This window comes from Nuphar pumila, chromosome 4 (assembly GCF_984573655.1).
Source record: "Nuphar pumila chromosome 4, dmNupPumi1.hap1.1, whole genome shotgun sequence".
Classification (NCBI taxonomy): domain Eukaryota; kingdom Viridiplantae; phylum Streptophyta; class Magnoliopsida; order Nymphaeales; family Nymphaeaceae; genus Nuphar; species Nuphar pumila.
This window is the reverse complement of record NC_143252.1, coordinates 50,576,840-50,593,624: the sequence shown is the minus strand read 5'-3', so window position 1 is coordinate 50,593,624 and position 16,785 is coordinate 50,576,840.

Here is a 16,785-nt window from a genome sequence, read left to right as displayed (position 1 = left end):
GAGACAGTGTATCATATTATGTGACATCAAAACAGAGTTTCTCAATAGATGGATTATTGTATGCAATGCTAAGAAAAGGATGGATGTATGAATGTAGACGGTAGATACCAGAGAAAAAAAATGGATTTAATGGGTTTTTGCAGGGAAAAACTCGATGATGGGGATGAAGAGATGCTGATAATGGATCAATGAGAAGTGGCCTAGATGCCTCTTCTTATAGAAGAGCTGGAAGGATCGAGAAGGAGGGAGGTGCAAGAACTTCAGTCGATCGACGGATGGTGCTTCCCGATGGTCGATGCGGAAAATGGATATTTGAAGAGGAAAACAGATGGATGCTGAAGGAGGGTTGCTACAATCTCCGTTTCCTTCAGTTGATTATGCAGAAAATGGAAGAAGATAGTGTAAAGGAAGAAGGGAAAGGGGAAGGTTGGTTCGCGATTTTCAGAGAAGCGATGAAGTTGTTGGATGGATTTCAGAAGCTCGGAGACCTCTTCTTAAAGGGGAAGTAGAGGCTTCCTGCGAAGGTTTGTTGTGGATGTGGGGTAAAAAGTCGTGATGGCTATTGAAGATCGACGGTGGTGAGGGCCCTCCTGTAATGGAGGCTTTCAGAGGCAAAATATGCGGGAGAAGGGCGAGCCTGCGACCGTTTGCGATTTTCCCTTTTTCAAAAGGGAGGTCCATTCAAAAGAAATTTCTTTGTAAAATAGTTCAAAATTGAGGTTTTCAGCAAAAAAGCTTTTTAAAACCTTGAGAATCATTTGTTTTTCTTGTAGTTTTTCCAATTTTTTGGTTTTTTCGTTATTTTTCCATTTTTTGCATTTTTTAGAATAAAGTCCTAAAAGTTTCACGAGAAGACAAAGATTTTAAACTATTTTTTTGTGTTTTTGCAAAGATATTTACAAAAGGGAATTTTTCTGAGAATTAAAAGCTATTTTGAGAAAATTTCTTCAGAAAATGGGTTCATATCTGGATTTTGAGAAAATATTTGAGGTTTAAATCCTCGAATTGAGAAATACAGAGTTGGGGATCCAACAGAGCGCCGGATGAACTGCCCGAGCCATTCAGAACCATTTTTTGGTATTTTTGTAATTTTACTTTGGAAATCGGACAACGAGGCTGAGATTTGGATTTGAAATATTGGGTTCGGGTCCGAAATTGACTTTGAATATATCAATATGAAATTCAATCCAGAAAATCTGAAGAACGATTGAAATTTAGCTTTGGTTTTCTCAGAAAATGGAACCAGGGGCAAAGAGGTCATTTTTACAAACCTTTGAAAAAATTGGGGTGTTCACAGATGCCCCTCTTTGCTATTAAGTCGGTTGAAAGCCGAGCTTAGTGGCAAAGACAACACTAAAAATTTTGAAAATGCCCCAGTCAGCATATCCGAACTGGGTGTGGAAGAATTAATTTTTGAAAATATGGCTTCTCAGGCTTAAAACCTTATCCTGAATGGTTTTGGGGAGACGAAATCCTCGAAAATAATATGATTGAGTAGAAAATGAGGAAATCGTGATGGGACTTTGGATAAAAATCCCGAAATGATGGAAAATCAGAATTTTGATCAGGTCTCATGGGTGAGACAAAATACTCTTTTTTTGGAATGATTCAGGTTTAGCTCTTAACCTGGATGGGACAAAGATATATTAAAAATGAATTGAATGGAGAAAGGAATACATGAGAACCTTGATGGGACATTTTTGAAAAATGCCTCATGAAATGAAGCCCAAGTGGACTTCTATCCCGGGTGGATATATGAAGTATGAACTCCTCGATGGAAAGAATCATGATGGGACTGGAAGAAAACATCTCATCAAAACGAGGAATCTCGTTGGAACGAGACTCAGGTTTAACCCAAACCTGAAAGGAAGATACCTCGCGAAGCGAGGTTCCGGGTTAACTCTTAACCTGAATAGGAAATCTACCATACGGATTTCTTAAATGGAGAAACCATAATGGGACCTTCGGAATTTGGACAAACAAATCCGAAAGGGGTTTTGCGAAAGGAGAAATATATGGTTCCCTAAAGCTTTGAAAAGGGAAAAAAAATGGGTGTCTCATTGTTGAGACTGAAAAAGCTTTTGAAATCTATGACCTCTCGCAGAGGGTTCAGGTTTGACCTTTATCCTGAGTGGGGAAAAATCTACCATACAGATTTCTCGAATGGAGAAAAATCATGATGGGATGGGAAGAGATACTTCAACTAAATGAGGCAACCCTTCTGGAAGATATAAACAACGCTAGGTTTCGTCAAAATGGATATTGAATGTTTATTTCATTCTTGGAATAGCTAGAAAATTTTGCCAATAAGATAAAATCGTAGTAGATTCAAACGCTTGGAAATATGCACATATTTGCAAAGATATTCCCTCTTTTACCTAGAGTATTTCCCCCAACGAGGTTAACTTCTTGGTCTTAAGAGTCAAATTCAAAAATTTTAGCGTTGATGATTGTCTTCAAGGAAGCTATCCATTTCCCTGACATGAGAAGAGAATAAATATTCTTAATTTCATAAAAGCAAGTAATGAAAAGATATTGATAAAGGAATTTTTGCATGAGAAATGATGACTTCTGGCAACTTTGGCAGCTTGATATCTGGGTGTTTTCCCATGATGATCCTTTTGCACTCTTTTTGAGTCATTGAACTTTCTCGGGTTTTTATATCATCCTTCATTTGGATGTCCTGCCTTTTCTCTCTTTTTCAGGGAAGGGTACGTCACAAACTCCTTTATCTTGGAGATGTTTTGATCCTTCCTTTTATCTCAGGAATTCTATTGATGACTTTGGCTCAAAAAAGGTCTTTATATGATAGTAGAAATCAAATATCTATTAGGGTTTGTTGGTAGGCCCATCGCACTCGCCTTCATCTTGACGGTGATCTGAACTTTCCTTATAAGGATCCTTCACAAACTCCTCCATCTCGGAGATGATCCAAATCTTCTTTGGCCCCAGGGGTCTAACTCGCATATTCGTTTTCATCTTGACGACAGTTGAGAGATCCCTTTTGCGGATATTTGATTGCAACTTTAAAATGAATGTGAAGATATGGATTGAGTGGATTCTTTTTATAGCTCAAGATATTTCCACTGCATGATTGCCAGAAAAGTTGTCTTAAAACATACGCCATAGCCATGATCAATATCAATTTGCTCCTGGATTTTCAACATCATTGAAGATTTCTTTCACTGATCATATCAAGGACATCTCTTACATCCTTTTAGTTGACCAACAGGAAAAGATTTGAATTTTACATCTTTTTCGCAAAAAGCTTCACCTTATTTTGGAAAAGGGTACTAGAGGTAATCTGAGGTAATTCTTTTGTGTAGTCAGATTTTTAGAATCAACAAATGCTTTTAGCAAATTGGTGAAGTTTTCACGAATTCGTTGTGGAATAATCACTCAATATAGATTTTGATGAGACCTTTAGCTGTAGTTTAGGGGAATGATGCAAAGATCAGTTTTTGAAAAACTTGACTGATGAAATACATTAGGTTTTGGAAATCCCGACCAGTTATGAGAAATTGGATTTTGATAATCCCGACCAGTGAAAAACACTGGATTTTAAATCCTAACCAGTTATGAAAACTTGATTTCAAATCCCGACCAATTATGAAAACTGGATTTCAAATCCCGACCAGTTATGAAAACTAAATTTCAAATCCCGACCAGTTATGAAAACTGGATTTCAAATCCCGACCAGTTATGAAAACTGGATTTCAAATCCCGACTAGTGAAAAATACTGAATTTCAAATCCCGACCAGTTATGAAAACTGGATTTTGAAAATCCCGACCAGTGAAAAACACTGGATTTCAAATCCCGAACAGTTATGAAAACTGAATTTCAAATCCCGACAAGTGAAAAACACTGGATTTCAAATCCCGACCAGTTATGAAAACTGAATTTCAAATCCCGACCAGTTATGAAAACTGGATTTCAAATCCCGACTAGTTATAAAAACTGGATTTCAAATCCCGACCACTAAAAAATACTGGATTTCAAATCCCGACCAGTTATGAAAACTGGATTTTGAAAATCCCGACCAGTGAAAAAACACTGGATTTCAAATCCTGACCAGTTATGAAAACTAGATTTCAAAACCCAACCAGTTATGAAAACTGGATTTTGAAAATCCCGACCAATGAAAAACACTGGATTTCAAATCCCGACCAGATATGAAAACTGGATTTCAAATCCCGACCAGTTATGAAAACTGGATTTCGATAATTCCGACCAGTGAAAAACACTGGATTTCAAATCCCGACCAGTTATGAAAACTGGATTTCAAATCCTGACTGTTATCGTCGCGAAATTTTTCCCTCGTCTTCCCTTCCTTGCGGAAGAGAAAAAGAGAGAAATGCTTTCGCGATTCAAACTTTGACTGGATTTTGGAAAATGTTTTGAAATACTCGCCTCCGTTTTTGAAAATTGCGGGAAAATCCATGGGATGGGGCTCGACCTGTCGGTACGAGGTTCGACCGTTCCTGCCGCCTTTAACAGGGGTAATCGAACCAAGGACCAAAACTATGCTTGACTTAGCGAAATTATCAAAGTTATGTTCTATCCTAAATGCACAAAGAATTCAGGCATGTGCTATGAGATTTTGGAAAATGCCAGTTGGAAAACATGATGTATGCTTAGAAAAACATTTGGAGTTGGAAAGAATCTCTCAGGAAAAAGGTCAATTTCTCAAGAAATTCAGATAAAAAAAGGGGTTTTTGAAAACATGAGAAAGCTTATAAAGATGTGGAAAATTCAGAAATAGTTGAAAATCTTGGGAAAATGGAAATGATTCTTGAGAAAAGATGAACCTTTTGAAAAGGGAAACACTTCTTAGGAAAACTTGAACTTTGAGAGTTTTCTTAGGAAAATGATGGAAGATTTATAGGAAAACTCATTGGAGAAGGAAATTCAAAACTTGGGGAATCGAAATCCTGGGAATTTTACCTTTTGAAATACTTGAAAATCGATTTTGGATCTTGGAGAAAGATTGGAAAACTCTTTTGAATATCTTAAGAAAATATCATTTTCCTGGGAAAACTGTGGAAAAACTTGTCTTTGAAAAACCGATTTTGAAAAATCCTTAGAGTTTCTTGAGAAATCGATTTCTTGAGAATGAAGTTTTCTTGAGAAAATCTTGAGAAAATCAATGATTTCATGATGCAAATGATATGAATGTATGAATGCACTTTGAAAGATTTTCTAGTAAATTTGTTGGAAAAATGTGCATTAAGTCAAAATAAATCCTTCACATATCCTGACTGTGGCCATGAATATGTTCAGAATTTAGTTGATTTGATGCATATGCTTTTGAAAACTTTGGAAATATGATGTGCATTTTAAGATAGCCTAAGAGTGTAGGCTCAATGTGACTAGTAGAAAGATGATGGATCTGGGTCTCGTCCATATTCCGACTAGGGCCGTAAATATGGATCCCACCGAGTCCATCAACTCCCTAAGAGTTGGTGCACGTGCCATTCGTGAACATCCATAGTGCTTTTGAAATAAAATGCATGAATCATAGAAACAAGATATTGCATAAAATCAAACTATATGATATGCATCCTAGTCTAAGCAGGAAATTAAATCTCTTATTCCAAAATTTACATTATTACATCATTAAATAAAGGAAATAAAAGAAATTTGCAGACTTCAGCTCCTTCTTTCGAATGTCCCTGCCAAGCTTGAAATAAAGTTAGCTCAAATATGTGGGTTTTTCCAAAATTTTCCAATAATATTATGAAATTATTGGATTTAATTGGATATAAACCCTATTCTCATGCTTCCTTGATATTTGAAATGATGAAAATGCAAGAAATTCAGTAGAAAACAGTTTGAAATTCGGAATTGTGGTCAAAATGACCAAAATACCCCTAATTATAAAGTTATACCTTTAAAATCAGGGTTTTTTGAAGGAAAACTTGGTAAAATTGAGTTTTCAAAATTCAAATTGACTCAAATGATGATGAGATGCAGTAAGGGACATGATGACATGCTGCTAGACACATTAAGACTGTAAAATCAGAATTTGGTATTTTGCAATTTATCAAAAATAACGATTTTCGCTTGTTTTTCGCTTGGATCCGGGTCCTGCGGGACCCTATTTTGGTATTATGGATGATCCGAACCTCAAATGGATTCCAAATTGCACCAAATTCGGTATGAAGCATCTACTTACTTTGATAAACAACCTAGAATGCTAAAAATCATGAAATGATATGATTTAAATGCCAAAATTCAAAGAAAGTCCTAAAATGATGGATTTTGCCTATGGATCCGAACCAAATGAAATGCCTAATATGATAATGCAAGATTTACACCATGGAAACTCTTGATATTTTGCAGACTGCTAAAAGACCCGAAATGGAACATTTTTGGTTTTTACAGCCTCGGGATTTAAGCCATGGTGAGTTCAATAACAGGGATTTAGTTCAGATAGGGGTAAAAATCACACTAATCTGATGTAAAATGCTAAACAAATACAAAACGGCCATGGAAATTTATGAAATTAATCAGAGCTATGAACGACACCTACATGAACAACTTTCATGTTTATGACTTCAGCATTTGATCAACATAAACACCGATAAAAATATAACTATTCCTGCCTAAACTAACAGAACAGACAAATGTAGCAAAACAGGGGGCTGACAAGAAAAATCCGAAGCAGGAGTCAACACTATTCTAAAAATTACAGGCTTTCATATTCAAACATAGGACATCTTGGACACCACTTTCACTTTTTACAGTTTCGGATTTTGAGCAACACACAAAGAGAAACCATAGCCCTAAGTATATCCAAGATCTCAGAGGCCCAAATTAGGCTCTAACACGTGTATCGACATCTCGGATTTTTTTCAGACATTAAAAAAAATCAAAAAAATCTGATAAAATCATAATAAACACTAGACATTCTCCCGAGTTCAAAACATCTTTCGGATTGAAAATCGGATCTCCCATGAGGAATATCTCGATTTTACAAGTCGTAAAATGATTTTCAAAACGTATCCCGGGTAACAAAACCCGACTTGCCATTTTGAATGTTTACCACAGTAAACAAATTCAAATGCCTCCGAATTTTTGGCAAAATTTTAGGGACACCTAAGGGCGCATTCCGTGATTTTTTTGGGATTTTTAATAAAAAACAAATGCATGAAATGACGTTTGGACTGACTGACAAAAATAGAGACCTACTGAAAATAAGCAGAATTGAAATAAAGGCTAAATTAATCCTAATTAATTCATGAAATGTACTAAATGAATGAAATAAAATGCAAATTAAACCTAGCTAACTATATGAATGTTAAAAATCATCAAGGAAGCATAATGAAACATTTTTATGTATGTCTTTTTATGAGAATAGCTCAATCCATCCCTCGGATGAGCTCTTTCTTCAAACGACCCCCGATTCGAATTATGGAATCCAATCAATGGAAAAAGAAGTGCACCTTGCTTCGTTGCGCAGCGTAGGAGCTCTTGAAATGGGCAGCTATCACGAGCTTCCTTCGTCCTTCGCTCCAAGCTTCGGATGGTTCACAAAAATCGACCTCTGTTGGAATTGGACTGGCCACAGCACGAGCTCTACTCCACCTTCTTCAATGCGCCAAAGGGGGCACGATTTCCACAGTTCAAAATCTGATTCTAGGAAGGCTAGGTCGGATTTTCCAAGTTCACCAGAGCTAAAAAAATGATCCTTCTAGGCTGGGCGTGAACCCTTGTTTTTATAATTTTTCTGAAAATTTTTGAAATTCAAACAGGCTGGATCTGAGCCCTCCATGTGGCGCCATCTCAGGGGGTGCCATCTGAGGGGTTTGAAATTCAAATTTGTCTTCTGCAGGGAGCCCTCAGATGGCGCCACCTCAAAAGGCTATTTTGATTTTTTTGAGAAAATAAAAATGGAAATTTTTGTGGTTGAGACACCTCAGCAGGGGGAATTTGGAATTTTTCAAAAATTTGCTTGATTCTCTCTGCAGGGAACTCTCAGAAGGCGCCACCTCAGAGGGTGCTCTCTTGGAATTTGAAATTCAAACTCACCTTTTGTAGGGAGTCCTCAGGTGGCGCCACCTCATGGTGGGCTACCTTTATTAAAAATAAAATAAAAATAAAAAATGGAGCCAAGTGGAGTCCTGGAATGGTGCCACCTCAAAAGGTGTTGACACATGTTAGAAGGACAGAGCAGTGGGCTCAGAAGGCGCCACCTCAGAGGAATTTGAATTTTGCTTTTTCTGGTGAAAGGAGATCTGGACATGTGGCAGTCCAGGATGGTTCCAAGTGTCAGCCTGCTGGAGGAGGTTCTTCAGATGGCGCCACCTCAGGGGAAGTTTGAAATTCAAATGGAGGTTGGCCCTGGAGGAATGGAGGGTGGACATGTGGCGCCACCTCAGGGTGGCTCCTACAATGCCATGTGGCAAGAGGGAGGAAAAGAGGGAAAGGAACATGTGGCGCCATCTCAGGCCATCTGGAAAGATCAGAGCTCCGGATTTTCGCCACCTAATGCCTTGTTTGAATTTTAAATGGTTTGCTTTTTCTGAAGAAGGCCATGAGTGACATGTGTATCCTACTTTTCTGAAAGAGGTAGGGAGAAGACATGTGTCCTCTACTTTTTCTGAAAGAAGCAGAGAATGACACGTGGCAGAGGGGAGAGAAGGTGGGCCAAGCCATGTGGCGCCATCTCAGACAGGATGAAAAAGGTAGGAGTTCTTGATTTTCGCCACCTATGAGGAGATTTGAACTTTTGAATTCTAGTTTTTCTGAAGAAAGCAGGAAATGACACATGGCACTTGCTTTTTCTGAGGAAATGAGAGCTTGCCATGTGTCCTCTGCAGGAGACACTCCAGATGGCGCCACCTCAGAGGAGACAAGCCTACCTTTTCTGTAGGAATTTAGGAGTGATACATGTCTCCTACTTTTCTGAGAAAGGTAGGAAGAGACATGTGTCAGGCTACTTTTCTAGAAGGAGGGAGAGGTTGACACGTGTCCCCTGCAGGAGACACACTTCAAGTGGCGCCACCTCAGAGGAGACAAACTCCACTTTTTCTAGACAGGACAACCTATGACACTTGGCATCTCCTAGTAGTCTTTGAAATGACACATGACGCAGGATGGATAGGGTGACACATGGCAGATAAATGGGATGACATGTGGTGGCTTCTGAAGGTAGCCCCACACTGACACTTGGCATGGAAATGGGAGGAGAGAGAAATGACAAGTGGCACCAATCCAAGGGACAAGGCTCTTATATTTTTGGGTTTTTCAAAATTCAAATTTTCAAAAGGAAAGCTTGTGTGACACCACCTCAGTGTGGGTCCCACATTGTTTCTTTATTAAAATGAGGATAAAACCACAACTTCTTTTTGGAATTTTCATAAAATCTGGACTAATGGGCAAAACAGGAATTTTGGAAAGAGTTGGCCCTTGTAGGGCGATTTTGTAAAAGAAAGATATTTGAAATTGTCAAAAAGGGCAAAATCTAAGGTGAAGTGACTGAAATCCACATTGAAAACTATCCAGATGGTTTTCCTGAGGAAATATTTTGAAATTCAGAGTCCTGGGGGTAAAATGGGAAAAGTTGATAATTTTGAAGACCCAGGGTTTTGAAATCAATTTTGAAAAGAGTTAAAATTCTAATCTGGATTGAAGATTTTGAAATCGAGAGTTCTGGACCTCGAAATGACATGCTGTGCAGTGCAGTGATTTGAAATGCTCATGCAATGATATGCAATGATATGCAATGTCATGTCTTATGAAACGCAATCTTGAACCAAGACTCTGGAGATGTCTGTCTCCTGTCAGGTGTAAAATCTTGAACATCTGAGATAAAAATAGAGAAAATTTGAGAGTTTCAGATGAAATTTGGACTTTTGCAAGGTCCGGCTCAGAAAATGACCATTTTGCCCTCCAGCGATTTCAGAGGCTGAATGTTGATGATTAGTGGAAATGTCAGGGGAGTGATTGAAAATTTGGGGTGTTTACACTGACCAGTTATGAAAACTGGATTTTGAAAATCTCGACCAGTAAAAAACACCGAATTTCAAATCTCAACCAATTATGAAAACTGGATTTCAAATCCTGACCAGTTATGAAAACTGGATTTCAAATCCCGACCAGTTATGAAAACTGGATTTTGAAAATCTCGATCAGTGAAAAACATTGGATTTCAAATCTCGACCAGTTATGAAAACTGGATTTTGAAAATCCCGACCAGTGAAAAACACTGGATTTCAAATTCCAACCAGTTATGAAAACTGAATTTCAAATCCCGACCAGTTATGAAAACTGGATTTCAAATCCCGACCAGTTATGAAAACTGGATTTCAAATCCCGACCAGTGAAAAATACTTGATTTCAAATCCCGACCAGTTATGAAAACTGGATTTCAAATCCCGACCAGTTATGAAAAACTGGATTTTTGAAAATCTCGAATAGTGAAAAATACTGGATTTCAAATCTCGACCAGTAAAACATACTGGGTTTTGAAAATGAAGGATTTAATCTGATGGTTGGAAAGTGATTGAATTTGGGAGATTATAACCCGAGGGTTGAGAAAATGATGAGATTTTGAAGATATTACAACCAGAGGTTGGAAAACTAATGGAATTTGAGAGATTGAAGATCTTGAAGGTTTGGAAATGATAAAATTGAGGAATCATACCTTAAGGGTTTGATCTTTTGGAATACACGACCAGCGGGAGCTTGATCTTTTGGAAATACATGACAAACGAGTGTTGAATCTTTTTGGGGAATACATGACCAGCGAGATGCTGGATCCTTTGGAAATATCAAATCTTGGGAAGTTCAAGTCAGAACTTGAATTTTGCAAAAGGAAGGTATTTGATCAGAGGAATGAATTTAGAATGTTAACGATGTGAGAACCGGATTTTCCAAATGAGCTTAATATATGATTGAAAAGTTTGAGAAATAACCAGTGCGAGGCCTGGGTTTTGAAGATGAGTTAGATTTTCAAAATGAGTTTTTAGAAGATAATTCAGGATTTATCCCCTTATCTGAATGGGGGAAAATAGCAAAAGGAATAACCTCATTGAAAGGAGGCATCAGGTTTATCCCTTAATCTGAAAGGATATTTTAAAAGATAAAGGTAGATGAAATTTTAATAAGATTGACGAAAAATTTGCTAAAACTTGACAAAGATGAGCAATAACTTGATGAAAATTTGATCAAACCAAAAAGTGAATAAAATGAAATGAAAATAAAGATCACAAGATCAATTGAGAATTAATAAAATTTGAGGAAAAGAGCTTTTGTCTAATCCTGCCCACATATGATGGAAGAAGACGATTATATATCAAAATAAAATGCCCCAGTATCATGGAGAAGAATGTAAGAATTGATAGAAGATCATTGTTTTATTGAAATGTTTGAATAGTACAATAGGCTTTAGAATGAAAATTCTAAGTATAAAATTTCTTCATATGCAGAGCGTTGATAGGATCTGGCATTTCAACCCCGTCTGCATTGATCAGACGATAAGAATTGCGAGGTAATGCTTCCTTAACCACATAGGGGCCTTCCCAATTGGGTGACCACTTGCCCCGTGGTCGATGCTTGATATGAGCTGTCGATCTGAGCACCAAATCGTTAACTCAAAATTTTCTCTCAATGACGGACTTGGCATAGTGTCGAGCTATCCTTTGTCGATAAGCTTGAGCGTGTTTGGCTGCCTTGAGTCTCTTTTCATCCAGTAAATCTAGCTGCACCAATCTCTGCTGCTGATACTGATCAAGTGACAATTCTATAAAGGAAGCAAATTTGAGAGAGGGTCTTTGGATATGGAGAGGTAACACCACTTCAGTTCCGTAAACAAGTTCTGAAGGAGTGGCATTAGTCGGAGTCCGAATGGTGGTCCGGTATGCCCAAAGTGCATCATGAATTTTCTCATGCCAGTCTCGACCTGTTTTCACAGTCCTTTCCATAATACGAATCAAAATTTTATTGGTGACTTCTGCTTGGCCATTCCCTTGAGAATAATAGGGAGCTGAGAAATGATGACAAATTCTGAATTTAGAACAAAATGTTTTCATCCTCTCATTTTTTAAATGGCTTCTATTGTCTGAAACAATATCATGTGGTATGCCGAAGCGGCAAAGAATATTTTTGTGAATGAAAGAAACCACATGGCGGCCTTCTACTGTGCGTAGAGTAACAACTTCAACCCATTTTGTGAAATACTCTGTCGAAGCCAGAAAGTACTTGTGGCCGTTGGAAGCAGAAGGAGTGATTGGGCCTACGACGTCGAAAACCCACATAGAAAATGGCCAAGGAGAAATGACTGATTGTAGATATGTGGCCGGTGCATGAATGAAAGGTGCGTGCATCTGGCACTTGACACATTTCCTTACAAATCGATGACAGTCCTGCTGCATGGTATTCCAGTAGTACCCCGCTCGGACTATCTGCTTGACGAGAGTTTGATAGCCAACATGGCCACCACAAATCCCTTCATGCGCTTCTTGGATAATATCCATAGCTTCTTCTTTGTCTAAACATCTGGCATATTCAGAACTGAAACCATGGTGGTAGAGGACATTGGCAAGAATGAAATATCGGGTAGACATACGCTGAATTGCACGTTGCTCCCTTTTTGGCATTTCTGGTGGAAAATCACCAGTCTCAATGTAATTCTTGATATTTTGATACCAAGGTTTCTCCTTCTGATTGACCTGGTTTACTTTCATATTTGAAATAAAAGCAAGTTGCTCAAGTCTGTCGACTTCAAAAGAACGACATAATTCACTGCCTTTGAAGGATAAAATGGAGCCCAGACTGGCCAAACCATCGGCTATCTGATTGTGCTCTCTTCTTATATGGTTGAGCTGAAACTCTTCAAAGCTGTCCACAAGAGCTAGGACGATCTTCTGATAGGGAACCAATTTGGAATCTTTCACTTGACATTCAATGTTAACTTGACTGACAACAAGTAATGAATCACCAAAGGCATGCACTCTCTTGACATTGAAATTTTGCAAAATTTTGAGGCCTTGTATTAGAGCTTCATACTCGGCCATATTATGAGTGCATTGGAAACCAAGTTTGAGAGAATACAGGATCATTTCTTTCTCTAGAGTGATTAATAAGACTCCAATCCCTATGCCAGACATATTTTTAGAGGCATCGAAGAAAAGGTTCCAAACTGGGGGCTGTTGGATATTACAGATGTGCTCATCAGGAAAATCATCCTTTGCTTTAATTTCTTCTGTCAAAGGGAAATCCGCCAACTGATCTGCTATCGCCTGGCCTTTAATTGACTTTTGAGAGACATACTCTAAGTCATATTGCATCAGAAGGACTTACCACTTCGCAATCCGTCCAGTGAGAAATGGTTGTTCCAAAATGTATCTGAGAGGATTAAGTTTCGATAGAAACTTGATTTCAGAAGCCAACAAGTAATGTCTTAATTTTTGGCACATCCAAACTAGAGCTAGACAAGTTTTCTCCATCTGAGAATACTTCTTTTCATAATCAATGAAGGTTTTGCTCACGTAGTAGATGGCATGCTCTATCAGGCTGCTCTCTTCATACTGCGCGAGGAATTTACCGCAAGCATTCTAATTTACAGAAATATATAGTAAGAGAGGCTTCCCCAATTTTGGCGGCTTCAAAACTGGTGGATTAAGGAGATACTGCTTGATGCGCTCAAACAAGAGCTGACATTCTGATCCCCATTCAAATTTAACTCCTTTTCTTAGTAAATGATTGAAAGGTTCATATCTCATGGCCAAATTGGAGATGAACCTGCGAATAGACTGAATACGCCCTTGAAGGCTTCGCAGTTCCCTAAGATTAGTTGGTGGTGGCATATCGATAATGGCTTTTGCTTTGGTTGGATCCACCTCTATTCCTTTCTTGCTGATAATGAAGCCGAGTAATTTGTCAGATTCTACTCCAAAAACACATTTTTGAGGATTAAGTCTCAACTTGTAGAGAATGAGCCTTTCAAAAACTTGACTGAGAGCATCAAGGTGATCCTCTTCTTCTTTAGACTTAACCAGAATGTCATCCACATATGCATCCATATTTTTGTGCATTTGGTCATGGAAAATAACTGTCATTGCGCTCTGATAGGTTGCCCCAGCATTCTTAAGCCCAAATGGCATGACTGTATAGCAAAAGGTTCCCCATGGGGTAGTGAATGAAGTCTTCGACTGATCACGAACGGCCAACTTGATCTGATTATAATCTGAATATCCGTCCATGAAAGAAAACATGGCATGACCTGTTGTGCTATCGATCATCAGGTCAATATTAGGAAGTGGATAATCATCTTTTGGGGTAGCCTTATTGAAATCCCCGAAATCAATGCGGATCTGAACTTTTCTGTTCTTTTTATGGACTGCTACGATATTTGCTAACCAATCTGGATAATCAATGGCCCGGATGAAGCCTGCTTTTAATAAATCTTCAAGTCCCTCCTTGACTTGTTGCTCAATTCGAGGGTCTAATTTTCTCAGTTTCTGCTTGATTGGTTTGACCTCTGGTTTCAACTTGAGTCGATGCTCAACCAGCTTGGGATCTAATCCTGGCATATCTTCGTAAGTCCAGGCAAATACTTCCTGATGCTTCTCAAGGAATTGGATGAGTCTTGCTTTTTCAACTTCGCTTAGACCCGACCCAATTTTGAGAATTTTCGGATCATCTTCCGACCCAATGTTGATATCCTCAGTTGGATCTTGAACCAGAGATGAGGGTTCATCCTGCTTCTGAATGTGAGCAAATTCTGGCAATTCCTGAATAGTGGAATCAAATTCTGCTAGCTCTTCGGTCTACTCTGCTGCTTGGCTAACCTCTGCTATGTCTTTCATCTCAGGAAACCTTATCAATTTTAAATACTTGGGATTGATAATGAATCTCGTCATTGATTCAGGAGTTAATGGTCCTGAAAATGCCAACAAGAGGTTTTTAAGGGAAAGTATAAGCCAAAACAAATTTTTATACAAAGTAAAGAAAAATGGCATAGACAAAATGATAGATACTCAAGTATGGAGAGAAATTTGATCTTTCATTGATTGGAAGTATGATATTTACAAGACTTTGACAAAAGAAATGGGACTGCGTCGTCCCTACAAGATTAGCAAAAAGATGAGAAAAGTAAGCAGAAAAACTAAGGCATCATCCTTTCATTGACTTCCTCTGACAAAAATGGTCTCTTTGCTGGAATCCTGGTTGGTGAACCCCAACCCCGAGTTGTCCGCATGTTGAACTGGAATGATAGGCTCTATTATGCCGTCCTCATTTTTCCCTATGCTCCGGAACGGCTGGTATCCCTGGTATCCATGTTTTATCAGCAGGTCGAATCCCTTTCTGGCTTTGAAAAACTGAGAAAATAAGGGATGATCTTTGAAGGAGGTGTAATTGATGCGGCCTCCTAACTTGAAGAAACAAGGTCCTTGCCATTGGACCGTGGCTGCAACATTCTCTTCGTCCATGACATCTTTCAGTTTCAACACCTCTAAGCTCTCGCTGAGATTGATTTCATCCGCTTCTCGGATGCTTGGAATATCAGCTGTGAATGTTGGACGGGGAATCATAGGCTGTGGCAGCCTTTCTTCAGGGTCTTCGCCCAGAATGGTGGTAATCATTCCGCCCTTGGACCACTTGATGCACTGGTGGAGGGTTGATGGAACGACATTGGCGTTATGGATCCATGTTCGTCCCAACAAAAGATTATAAGTTGGCGGCACATTGACGACATGGAATAGAACTGTGTGCACTGAATAGTTGATAAAAATTTCCAGGAAGATCATGCCTTTGGCAGTCTGCCCGTGATTGTCGAAGCCATAGATGATAATGGGATCAGGCACGTATTCTTCTTCCTTCAATCCCAAGGCCTTTGCTGTCATTTCTGGGCAAATGTTGAGGCTACTGCCTCCATCAACAAATACGTGCGGGACAGTCATGCCCCAGGTCCTTATCACAATATACAGTGCATTGTTGTGGAAAGAATGAGGCCTTGGTAGGTCCTCATCTGAAAAGGTAATAGGTGCGTTAGTCATTGCCTAGTTTACAATCTGCACCATGTTTTCGGGCGTGGTGCCCAGCTTCACTTTGATCTTCCTCAGTAGATCATCTAGCTTTTCCCGATGCTGGGGAGAATCATGAGTCAATTCGAAAATAGAAATGTTGGAGAGCGCTGTAATTGGCTTCTGAAGGTTTTTGGCCCGCTCTTCTGCTGCCTCGGAGGTTTCTGCTTCCTCTGTGGAGGCTTCCTTTTTCAAAAATCTCTTTGGAAAAACTTGGGTTTTTCCACTCTCGACTGACATGTTTCTTATGTTAAAAAATGAGAGGATATTCCCTCTCTGAGATGTAGGTTGATCCTGATGTAGAACCATCACCTGATGCTGAAGACTTATTTCTTCGCTCGAACATGGACGTATGTGATTATGTGAAAGAAAAGAATGTTCGGAAATGGTAGATGCTGAATGTTTTGGGAATGGGGTGGACAAGATGTCCATTTTGTCATCTTCTTCGTCCTCGATGAGGATGCTCTTATCGATGCAGTCCTGGATTAAATGCTTTAGGACGAAACAATATTCAGTATCATGTCCAGTTGCCCTGTGGAACTTGCAATACTGTTCCTTGAATCTTCCCATGATCACCGGCGGGTCTGCAACTTTGGGAAGCTTCACCATTCTGTGGGATACCAAATATTCCAAAATCTTTTCTAAAGGTTGGTCAAGGGGAGTGAATTTTCGATCCCTACTCCAGTTTATATGCTTGGGTTTTTCTTGAAGGTCCCCTTTTTGTTGAGGATCGGCCGGGAGAGGCTTGTCAT